The following is a 13,303-nucleotide window of genomic DNA, read 5'->3' on the forward strand; positions in this document are numbered from 1 at the left end:
GACTTAGTCTGAATTATTAGAACAGAACAGACCCGCTAATTATACCTAAGGTGCCAGGAAATGATGTGAAACTAAGCAACGGATTAAATCTATAACTATTGTGGACCATAGTAGGATTTAACTCTGAATATAAAAAGCTGGACCAAATACTGGAAGGCTTCTGGACCGAGATTTTATTGACCCTAGAACAAATACCACTTTAACGACTCTCTTCCTATAAAATATATTTGATACATGCCATATTTACAAGCATTAGTTCCTAACGTAGATGGTGTCAATGTACAACTTTCCATTTTTCTCTTCTACAAAGTGAAATGCTTTACTCAGTCAGACGGTTATATATTATTTGCACTACAGCGTTAGACCAAAATTTTACCACACAGTCCACCCTATTTAATACATAAAAATGTTTTTTAATCTTCCTTACTGAGTCTCCATTAGCCTTTGCAGGCACTCCACTACTAACGAGATGGTGTTAGTGTTGAGCTTAAACTGTTGCAGATCAACATACGTATGAGCAGGAAGAAGATTCCAGAGGGTTGATATTTTGGAGAGGAAACAACCAGGTGTAGTAGTTAGAGCGTGACAGGGAGTGAGGCGGACATGACAGGGGTGACCAGAAATGGAGAGACAACTGGAGCGAGAGCGTCTGAGTGAAGGTGATACGAGAGCCACGAGCTTCGAGAAACAAGGGTTCTTATCGTCACGATAGAAAAAGGGAGAGGTGGGAGACAGTACACCAGTGGATCAGGCATTTTATTAAATTTTATTTCCTTCAATACCAAAGAGTCTAGTAGCTCTTCTCTGGATGCGGATGCAGTCCAGAATTTATGTATACCTATTAGTGGTTCTGTCCCTGATGTGAGAGCGGTATTCAACGCCAGGCCTCTCTGAAACCTTCTGCAGTGCCTGCAACTGTTAAGGTCTGAAATATTTTCTGACCAGAAAGAGAAGGATCAGTCCTAAGTTTACAATCTAATTTCATCAGTGATTCTCGGTGATAGCGAGGATAATAGTATTCAGAATGACTTCTCACTTATATTTAGCAGAAGTGTTGTGCGATCGTGTTTCCTTGATATGTGCAGTGCTGTTAAAAGTGACAAGATTGGTATGCTACCCCAAACACACACACACACTTGCGGATATTCTCAAAGTCCCGGTTCATGTAATCGATGCAGGTTTAGCTTACGGCGTTTAAGTTGCATGTTAGAGAACAATGAAAGAACATATCGTTTGCATAAGAGTGGGTTACAGGATGTGGTGGAAAATAGGTCAATGATATGTAGAAGCAAGACATTTGAGGACAAAACCGAACCATGAGGCACACCGGAACTGATTGACGATGGGGCAGAAGGAACACCTACTATACATGTCATGATAGTGTGAACCGATAAGAAACTACTGATACAAAACCTAAGAGACCAGTAGGGCCTGAAATCGAGAAATTTTGAAATTAGCGTGCTAACATAGATTAAGGCTTGGTTAATGTCTGGGGCAACCAACATTCCTTTTATCGAACTTCCCTAAATGAGAGCCTTCTGGTAAATAGCATAAAAGAGTAGTAGGTCTCTAGTGACCCTAGATTTTCGGAGAACCGTAATGTTGGTCACCATGGACAGAGTTTAAGACGCAGTATTACGTCATTTGTTTCCATTACTGTAGAATATATTGTTTATATAGAATGTGTGAAAAATCTCGATGACACGACTTTTTCCTGTAGCAAAACACAAATTAAATAAGCGATTATTTTTCAGTCGGAAATCAAAATTGTGCTTTGGATTCGGTTTGCCAAGAATTTAGTCGCTTTATCTGAGACGTCTATAGTTCAATATATTGATAACTTGAAATTTACATTTTAAGAGTCAGTTATCAATTTTGACCTGTTTACTTAACATTGTGAACAATTTCTGTTCTGCATTTCTTTTTATGAATTATCATTGCTGATATTGTAGGGTATTCTGGCCAGTTTGCTGGAAGTAGCCTGTTTGAGTGTACTCTTCATAGAGTTTGCTCCACTTTTTCCCGCCCATATATTGCTATTGTTGTCTGGATCAGTGTACTCTGTGCCTGCTATAAACGAATATATTAAACAAAGGGGAATAACTAATGTAAGTATTTAGCTATTTTCTTCAACTTTTCTTTTTTATCTTTAAACAAAATATGGAAGTGTTTTTATCGGAGGAGAGACGAGATTTGGTCAGAAAATAATCAAGCATGTAACTAGAAAAGATAACAAGTTTCGGTTATCTTCGAGTGTTTTTTTCCCATAATTATAAGCTATGAATATTGAGCTATCTAAAACTACACCTAACCATGCTAAGGCCCCAGATGTGTCTACAGAGCATTTGACAATTGCCAGCAGCACTACTCCTACATGGACCTAAACTATCCACAACAAGCTTATAAGACATTACAAAAATACACAAAACAGTACTCTCTAAATCATAACAGGTGATACTGGACCATACCTAATGACCAATTATTCAATGAAACAAAACTACTAAAAACTAAATACCAAGATATGCAAGAGGTATTGCTTGTTGCTCACAATACCTGTCACCATAGGAAAAAATCCCTCCAGATAAGCATATACTTATACAACACTGCAGTTACTACTACAATAACATAAGAATAAAGCTATTTCTCCCATTCATCCGAAGCAAATTCCAGATACCACACACACTCAATTATCATCAATAGCTACTCTGATCCGCAATACTCTGTAGGAATGCATATTACCAGCAATAAGAGTTGAGGTACACCTTACCCACTTCGCCTATATTCAGCACCGGATGCAAGTGTATAGAAATAGTTTGAAAACGGAAAGTGCGCAAATCACTCAGGAATACACTCCATATGGTGGAGTGTGTAGTATGGTCCTCAATTCGGTGGAAACATCGTTCTAGAAGGAAACGAGCATGTAGTTTGGGCCTTGTCTATCGATCGACTATGGCGCACCATAGAACTGCTCAATTCAGACTAACTTGGGAAAACATCAGCAACAACAGTATATATTTGATTTATGTTTGATGTGATCTCAGTGCTGAGTTGCAATCCTTCGCTAATCCCAGAAAAGACAAAAACATAACTGTCACAAAATATTTTAGCCTGAATCACAGCACGAATTTTTATATATATTAGGGTCCAAACAGGTTATAGTTTCGAAATGCCACTTAATTCAGTACCTGCAAGCCAACAGACTCTACGTAGTCGCTTGACTTACTAGATATAACATTTAAATCTCCCACAGTCTTAAATAAATAAAGGCATAAATGATAATGCAAAAGAATTGGTAGATCACGTGTCTGCTCAATCAAAGGTTACTTTGAGTTAAAAAGCAATAATATCGGTACTAATGCCATCACCGCAACTATTATCATAGGGATTTTCAATTTTATAATTTTACACTTGTTAATTGAATGTATTCAAAATATTCTCTAACAATAATTTGTTTCAAACTTTTATCCTTTGTACATTTTAAATATTAATCAATGTTTCTGTTATGATAATATTGATAAAATGAAATCCAATGCCGGTATATATACTTCATTTTTCTTTTTCAGAAAACAAAATTGTTTGAAGACGAATGTATTAATAACGGTGGCTTTAAAGTGTCCCCATCTCCCGATCATCTAAAAACCAAATTTCCTTTAAAACCTGCCATATTTTGTTTGAGTATTTTGATACCATTAATTATATCTGGAATCCTTTTTACCTGGTCGCCATACAAACTTCATCTCCTACATGTTTTTCTCTTACCTATTATCCTCCTTCTATTATCCATTCTATGGACACCAAAAGTACAAGTGGATTTTTATCGTTCCTCGGATGGTCGAATGGATAACCGCCGAAAAACCTCAATGATGTATGCAATTGTAAAAACAATCGCAGTTCCGTTTTGCATTTCAATTGTCCTCCTGACACGTTTTAAAGACCTGCGATCGTTATATTTTATTGATTTTATTTCTAATGGATTTCACCAGCTCTCCTATTTCCACGTGTATATCCTCGTGATCTTAATTTCTTTAGCCGGCATGTTTGTTGTCTTAACTGGACTTCTTTGTGCAAAGGTAACAGAAAAATTAGATGATTTCATCATTTTAAAGATAATATCATAAATTTGATGTTAGGCGAGATATTTATAACTAAAATAATTCCAAGAACTATATTGTTAGCATAGTTTGTATCGTATGAGAATGCGATTGTCTTTGGAAGAAATATTCCATCGTCCACCCTCGTTTTATCTTTAGTCTGGATACCACGGTTATTTTTCTGTGAAGTGATTCTCTTGCAACTCATGAGCCAGTGAGCAATGTTCTACGAGACTGATTGATCTCATTAAAACTAATTCAGAGTTGTTTACAGTTTAAATACATTCTATTATATAGTTTTAACATTAAATACATTCTATTATATAGTTTTAGCATTAAATACATTCTATTATATAGTTTTAGCATCAAATATATTCTATAATATAGTTGTAGCATTATATAGTTTTAGAATTAAATACATCGAAAGCCTATAGTGAGACTGTGGCACACCATAATTCTTTATATCCCAGAGACATTTTCCGATTAGTATTATATGAAGAATATTGATCTTCAGTTTCAATTTTATATTGTTGATATAGTTGTTAATACAATCCTTTCGGTTGAAAATAAAGAAGCTGACAAACTCAGTATGTCGACAACACTTTATATGGAATTCAGAATACATTGCTATTGTCCAAAGTGCCCTTTAGAACAGGTTATGCAGTACTTGAGTGTTTTTAGTCACCTAATTATGACAATATTCTAAGCACGACTATCAGAACTACCTTTTCTCTCAATTAATTTTGCCGAGGTATTAAAGTAAATACTTATTGAACGTTTCCAGCTGATGGCTATAAAATTTATAGGCTGATAGGATTTCAAGCAAATGGACTTTTGCCTCGAAGGTGATAAAATGGCGGCATTCCATACTCACTTTAAATTATGAAGTGGGAGATTACGTGATCTAGTTGATTATTATCATCTAAAGTGATTTTTCGATAGACAAATAAGTGTAACTATATCCTGAAGCTGTTTATCGAATATTTGAATTCAGATTTCAATGTTCAATTAGATTTCACAAAATGTTCATTAGATTTCACACAATATTTGACCGTATTTGTCAAGTTAGTTGTGTGAAATAATTTAATAACTTTAACATTATGGTCCTAATTATAGAAATTACTGCCACAAGTTTTAATCTTGCTTCTAGTATTCATCTTTAAAACATTCTCTCTCTTATATAGATGGGACTCACTACGACGGGTATGCTAATTCCATCAATGATGTCAATGCCGACAGTTATTGGAATCAACTTATTACAATGTGTATCAGTTGAGGAAGATTATTGCAACGACTATAATATTTGGATTATTGTATCATCCATTCTTGCGGCATTAGTTTGGCTTTTGCCATTATTAATCTACGGAGCAGCGTTTACGCGACCAAGCGACATCTTGCTGAAACCATTCCAAGAATCCTTTCTACAATTTAGTTGGATTCCCCTTTTCCTTGACCAGTATTTACTACTTAATTATTACCCTGATGGTTTTGGCGACTCTCAGCAGTCTGAGATCTATGGTGACCTCAATACAGCGAAGTGCAAAAGTAAAGTATTTATCTGTACCACTATGTATAATGAGAAAGAAAGTGAAATGAAAAGACTTTTACAAAGTTTGAATAACGTAGCAAAATCACCAAATCTACAATATGTTTACAAGGAAGCTCACATTTTTATGGATAACGGTTCAAAAGATAATCGCCTTACCAAGAACTCGATGATACTTATTTCGTTGATTAAATCCCTTGATAATATAAGATTGAACTCTTTAAAAACGTATCTCACTCCGTATGGTATTCAAATGAACTGGACTTTAAGAAATGATTTCCAATGTTATGTACATTTCAAGGATTGTCAGAAGTTTAAGGCAAAGAAACGCTGGAGTCAAGTGATGTATATGAATTATATTTTGAACTATAGATGTAAAATTTTACATTTCACGCAAGATGCTAGGCAAACATTTCATACGATGGAAAGTGTGCCAGAATATTTGTTAGGTGATATAAAATGCACAGCTGATCGACTGCATAGCGACTCGTTGAAGCAAGATGAGACAAACAGAAAAATATCAGAAAATGAAAATTATACTGGGAAATCAATAAGAAGTAAAAAGAGACAGTCAAATCACTCCTCTGTTTTAAAGATGGAACTCGGAAAGTTACAATGTCTGTTAAAATCGAACTATAATGTTCACTATGAGAACATAGATGCCTCTTCCTGCAAGCATAAGATGCATTCGGAATATTCAAAAGCACCAATCATTCAGACCATATCGAATGTTTTACAATTATTAAATAAAAGGCAATATTCCAGATACATGACGGTAAATTCTGAGTTACCCTTTCAGATTACAAATGAAGAATCTTCAAGTGAAGAATCAGGGATTCAGTCAATAGCCAATACAATATCGGTAGACAGTTTGGAATTCTCTCCGGGAATTACATCCGAAGATGATATAATAGATGCTTCCGGAAATGAAGATGAAAGCACAGATGTGTCCTCATCGAACGATGATCACACTATCATAAATAAGGAACCGGTAAATAGTTGTATAGAAAAGAATAATTCTAATTCTTTAACACTTCAGGTAAAGAACACTAGACAAATCATATCCCAGACTGACAGAACATCATCTGTTAGCAAAAAAGTTTCCTTTCCAATAATGTCCCCATTAGTGACATGTCTTGATAAATCTGCGCCTGTTCCATCTACCAACTGTCTCAGTCCAATTTGTAACTATAGTTTTGACTTAACGCCAAAAGTTTTCATGATTGAAAAACCATTTTGGAATAGAAAGATGCAATATGATATGAAACCTAGCAGTAAAAGCACCAAACCAACAGAAAACAAAAGAAATTCTCTGAATTCTTCGACAGAGCCAAAACCTTCTCCAAGAATACTTCCCATTTCTTATAAAGCTACTTCAGAAATCTCACAGAACAAATCATCGTTGAAATCCAGTTATTTTGATGACTATACTTACATACTTGCTACGGACGCCGATATGGAATTTGACGACAAGAGTCTTGTTCGACTCATTGACCTTTGCAATCGTGATAAAAACATAGGAGGCGCTTGTGGTAGAACCTCGCCAAAAGGACACTGCAATACTCCGGTAGTCTGGTACCAAAAATTTGAATATGCTAAAGGTATATCAATGATTAAACTCACTTCTCTTTCCAGCGTTCACATACAATCAAATAGGAACACATACACACGTACACACTCATCAGACATAAATATATCTGATGAGATGGATGTTTCCCACGCGTCCATGAAACTTTAGGTCATGTGGAGCTATGGCAAGCTGTTATTCTACATAACACACACGGAATCACACACACACATACACACACGCACAAGCACGCATGCACACACGCACTCACACACACAGCTGAACCAAGAGATTCAGTTCATTAATTCTCTTGTTAATTCATGAATTAATTTTCATCATCTACTATAAACACATAAATGCCTTCTCTTTATGCGGTGGAATTGGACCAAAGACTAAAGTATTTTATTAAGTAGCATAACATTATGAGTAACAATGTTATGAGTTTCATTAGTGTAAAACTTACATTTTACTATATTAGCCTTGCATAATCTGAATGATAGATCCATTTTTGTCAGAAAGGTCACTTACAATTAAATTTAACGATACATAATTCTAATTTTTGCAATGGATGCAGCTATAAGTAATTAGCAAAATATTTAACAGTGAAAGTCGCAGTCGGTTCACATAATTCAAAACAATATGGTCCAGTCAAAGCAATCGATTCAACTGAGTACAAGAAACTAAACCAGAATCGGCCGTTAGGTATCCCATTACTGGTACCGCCAAACTGTCAATATTGCAGTCTACATAAGGCAGTGAGGTGGTAGAATCGTTAGCACGCCGTGCAAAATGCTTGGCATCATTTCATACGTTTTTACGTTCTGAGTTCAAATTCCGCCGAGGTCGGTTTTGCCTTTCATCCTTTCGGGGTCGATAAAATAAGTACCAGTTGAGCACTGGAGTCAATGCAGTCGAATTACTCTCTATCCCAGCGTTGCTGGCCTTGTGTCAAAATTTGAAATGAATATTAGTCCCTACCAAACTGTAAGTAGGTTCTATTCCTTCTGCGAGGAAAGCTACTTGAAATACTCGTGGCACTCCGTCGGTTGCGACGACGAGGATTCCAGTTGGTCCGATCAACGGAACAGCCTGTTCATGAAATCAACGTGCAAGTGGCTGAGCACTCCACAGACACGTGTACACTTAATGTAGTTCTCAGGGAGATTCAGCGTGACATAGAGAGTGACGAAGCTGGCCCTTTGAAATACAGGTACAACAGAAACAAGAAGAAAGAGTGAGAGAAAGTTGTGGTGAAAGAGTACAGCAGGGTTCGCCACAACTCCCTTCCGGAGCCTCGTGGAGCTTTAGGTGTTTTTATCACAATAAACACTCACAACGCCCGGTCTGGTAATCAAAACAGCAATCCTACGACCGCCAGTCCGCTGCCCTAACCGATGGGCCATTGCGCCTCCACGCTACTTGAAATAGATGGGAGCTCTATCGAGAGAGAAGATTAGTTTTTATTTGTTGAACGGCTCCGAATTTCAAACATTAATATTCCTTCTCTATGGACCTGCAAACGCACTTACATCATTACCATTCCACATCATTATCATATAGCCAAACACTATACTGTTTATAATCTCCCTGATTTACAATTAAGACAACATATATAACATAAAATAATAACAAACGATAAGATTACCTTTTTGACTGATTAACATATAATTTTCGGTTTTTAGATTTCTGGATGATCAAGAGCTCGCAAAATGTCATAGGCTGCGTCATGTGTTGTCCAGGCTGTTTCAGTTTGTATCGTGCCACAGCAATACAAGATGTCATGCATATGTATTGTGAACCAATTCAGTCGGAGTTTGACGTATTTGTCAAAGACCATGGTAAAATTCAGATACTTTAAGCAATTAGAATTCATTTGTTTTGTTTTCTGTTTTGATATATAATATTCATCAAATACGAATTACGTTATATATAGTCGTTATATTGCTACTATAAAATTATAGTAGAGGATTAGATCAGAATCATAATGTGATATAGTTGTGCATAGAATATGTGTGCGTGTGAAGGAAAGTCGATTTAATATACAACTTTAATAATACTCAACTGTGAAAACAATTCATCATTGAATGGAAACTTATGAATTAGTAATAAACTGTCATGCAGGGAAATGAAATGGAGGTTGTAAATTACAATACGGGCTCTCGCTTTGTAAGTTACACGAATTTTATTCCAGATTGTATTGCACTCATTTGTTTTGTTGATTAGTTTCTATCTACTTTCACTGAGCAGACTTATCAAAATCGTTCCGGCCATGCCATCCAGTTATTTTCTAGCACATTATATATTTAAGGATTCATTATCTAATGGTGAACTTTTCCAACGGTATGGTATGATTTAAGAAAGATTTAACTTATATATCAAGCTACCATACTCAGATATGCACAGTTACTAATATGTCAATGACATGAACTCCATAACTGCCAATACTCACTCGGAATAGCATATTGAGTCTCAGTAACAGAAACCATTAGGCTATAATCACAAAATATAGCACAAAACATATTCAATTCTATGTGTATTATTTATATTCTCAGGAATTATTCTATTAGTATTAATAAGAATAATTGTTTTCTAGATAATTGATTTATTTTCTATATTTGATCTTTTGGCAGAGGCTTGCCGAATGTTAGGTATGCATTATCTACTATAGAAATTTCATTTTACGTCATTTATTTCTACACTTAAGAATTCAGTTTTGATAACCTATTGAAACTACTACAATTACTTTGCATAACTCTTTACAACTATCAACATAACTGATTTTTTTCCACTTTGGAAATTTTAAAGCAGCATTGTAAATTTTCAATATTTATTAGGGAAGATTGTAGCTAAATGTAGTTAAAATATGTGAAGTTCTATAAACAAATTATCTGTTAAATATATTCCTTGTTTGCAGGTGAAGATCGCTGGTTATGTACCTTAATGATGTTAAAAGGCTGGAAGCTAGAATATTCGTCATATTCACACAACTCAACATTCTGTCCTGATAATTTTCTTGAATTTCTTAAACAGAGAAAGCGCTGGGTTCTCTCAGAAATGTCAAATTTAATTCTCGTTTTTGGCAACATAAGACGACTCACGCAAAACAATTCAACCTTCTCTTTAATTTATATTATTTATATACTGCAAATGTTTCTGTTAGTGATGTTATCACCAGGAACAACTGTTGTTGTTCTCACAATCTCTTTAGATATCCTCTTCGGTTTATCATGTCTATACACTACACCATTTTGCATTGGAAGTTTAATACTTTATTCTGTAATATGTTCCACAAAATCAATACAAGCCCAGTCAGCAGTGACTTCAGCAATTACCATTTTTCTTGGAGGCATTGTGCTTTCTGTTAGCGTTGGTTACATGAAATTCTTTGTGGTAGATACAATTGATGGTAAGTTTGCATGCATGCTTTCTAATTTTGCTTATTTTCCTAGTAATGCAATCAAACCAGAAATAAGCTTCTGGCGAACCGAGTCTTGGATGTAGTTGTGATTACCAATTTTATTTTACTTTGTTTATGTCCTTAATACTTTTATAAAATGAATAAGTATCATAAAACATCCCTTAAATCTGGAGAATCGAATTTAGTCGAACACTTGAAATGATGCGTTGTATGACTACCTAATCAGAGAAACACCCTGTTTTTCAATCATTAATAAATCGAGTAATAAACAATTTAACAAGAGTATATGTCACGTGATAAAATTTTCATGCTCTGATTTTATTGGCCAGATCTTCAGGACGGACAGCTTCAGTTCAAGCAATACTATTTAATTTTACTACTGATGACTGCTGTTTTATACGCTGCTTTAATACACCCCAAAGAAGCCTGGACTCTAATTCATGGTCTCACCTTTTTGGTTGTTTTCCCGGCAATGTACATTTTACTGCCATTTTATGCCGTTTCTAATATTGTGGATCAACGATGGGGAACACGTGAAAGTGTAAGTGATATTTCATATCTTTATCTTAGCTATCGTTACTGAGTTGTTTCAGTTGATATACTGCATTTTATGTCCGTTTCCATAATTCTAAGCGGACGAGACTACCAAATGTTTTACTCACGAGATCTTTACAACATAATGAAGTATTTTACAAGTATACAGTGACTCCACTATTTCACAACAGGGATCTGTAATATCAACGAAAGGTGTTTTCTGATTACTGGATTGAGAGTTAAGTGCCATATGTTATGTACAACGTTTGTGATGAGCTATGAACGAAAAGCATTTGGATTTAATGCAAGGTTTTGGGCAAATCAAACGTTGGGAAAAAATTTTTTTTTTTTAAGATACAGCTTTTCGGGTTTTATTCGTAATTAAAAGGAAATCATCAAATACTACTTTCAAGCGTGTTATTTATTTAAGCAAATAGTTTACTATAGCTAACTAATGTTCTTTTGTATTTAGTTCATTTTAGCAAAGATATGTTTTTCTTGATGCTTGTAGTGGGACATTTTCTAAGATGGTCCTAGAAGTCTCTTAGCGAATAAGTGTCAAGTTACCAATTTGGAATGTACTTTGAAGTTATTTAGCACATAGAGAAGGTACTTATGGAAGCGAACGATCTTGTTTGACGGTAGCAAGTATGTCACATGTATAGTAATCTGCGTATTTTATAGTTGATGTAGCAAAAAAGGTTGGTAGTGATCTCACTAAAGTGGCTTGTTACTGGACTTAGGAACAGTTTATGGATGCTCTGTTGCATACGAAAGGAACAAGACTGAGATACAGAGCGGTAACTTTTGAAAGTGAAAGTAAAAGATTTACTCGGATAGAATTTTTGACAAATAGATCATGTCAAGTTTTTTTATTAAAAGATAGCAGGACTGAGAAAGATCGTAGCAATTTTAGAATCATTGTAAAGCAAATGAAAGTTGTAGAAAGTGCAGAGTTACCGGATAAAATGTAGTAGAATAAAAAAAAAGCTCTATGGTTGTCTTGGATTAGAATTGCCTAGGCTTGATGGAACACTGCAACAAACGATGATTCAAATGTGAGGAGAAATTGGTGGATTTCCTGGTATTTCAAAACGAAATTCGAGTTGCTGCTGCATAGACAGCAGAGTCGAAGAAACTGCTATATTAGCAGTGTTAGGCTTAATAAGGAGAGAAGAAGAAAATTGTGGTACGTTGAGAATCAGCGTAATTATAATGCATTGACGTAAAGATGTGGGGTTTATCAATGTGGGTCCGGTGAATTGGTTAAATATATGAAAATAGCCCACAAAGAGTTCGTTGTAATTGATCCCATCTTGATAACCATACTGGTGGTTTGTTGATTGAACTCAGCGGAGAAGAGACTGAGGATAAAACAAGTTCAGTTCAGTGAAGAAGCGTGGATGTATTAGATTCAGGTAGAGGACGGAAGATTGGAAAATGATTAAAGGCTGATAGATCGTTACTATGGGAGATGACGGTGTACAGTGCTGAGAGATTTCATATCCATTATCAAGAAGAGATACGAGGATCCAGGAGGGAAAGCAAACCAGATGAAAGGATATGTGAGAGGACAGGGAAGCGGTAAGAGATGATATGAAACTATTGAGCTAGCTGCAGATAAGGGCAGTGGAGAGGTTTGGGAGAATATTCCTGTTTAAAAAACTTGTAAGAGAATACAAGGGGAGATTCAAAGTCTGTTTATATGATATGGTTAGTGTCCGTAAAAAATAGTGTGGAAGACCGAATAACTTAATGGGCCTTGAGTATCTTGAGGTAGAAGTAGGTGTTGCTGCGTTACCGGACAACTTCTCAGTGAAAGTCAGCCCACCACACAATAACTGCAAATTCTTTGCTCACCGGTTCTATAATCTCGACAAAGGATGTGCAGATGTTTTTGAAATTAAGGCGTCTGATATTCTTTTTATAATTAAATTATATTCGGATCCTCCAATATAAAATCTATTTCCTCTACGCTCTGAATCTAGGATCTATAGTGAGTGGTCGTATCTTGACGAATATTTCTCCTTAATAAACTATGTAAAGTGTATTTGGAAAGACTAATTAATCCTCCCCTTTCTCTCTCTCTCTCACTCACTCTCTTTATTTCCTTCTCTCTCTCTCTCTCTCTTTATATATATATATAT

This window comes from Octopus bimaculoides, chromosome 9 (genome assembly GCF_001194135.2).
Source record: "Octopus bimaculoides isolate UCB-OBI-ISO-001 chromosome 9, ASM119413v2, whole genome shotgun sequence".
Lineage (NCBI taxonomy): Eukaryota > Metazoa > Mollusca > Cephalopoda > Octopoda > Octopodidae > Octopus > Octopus bimaculoides.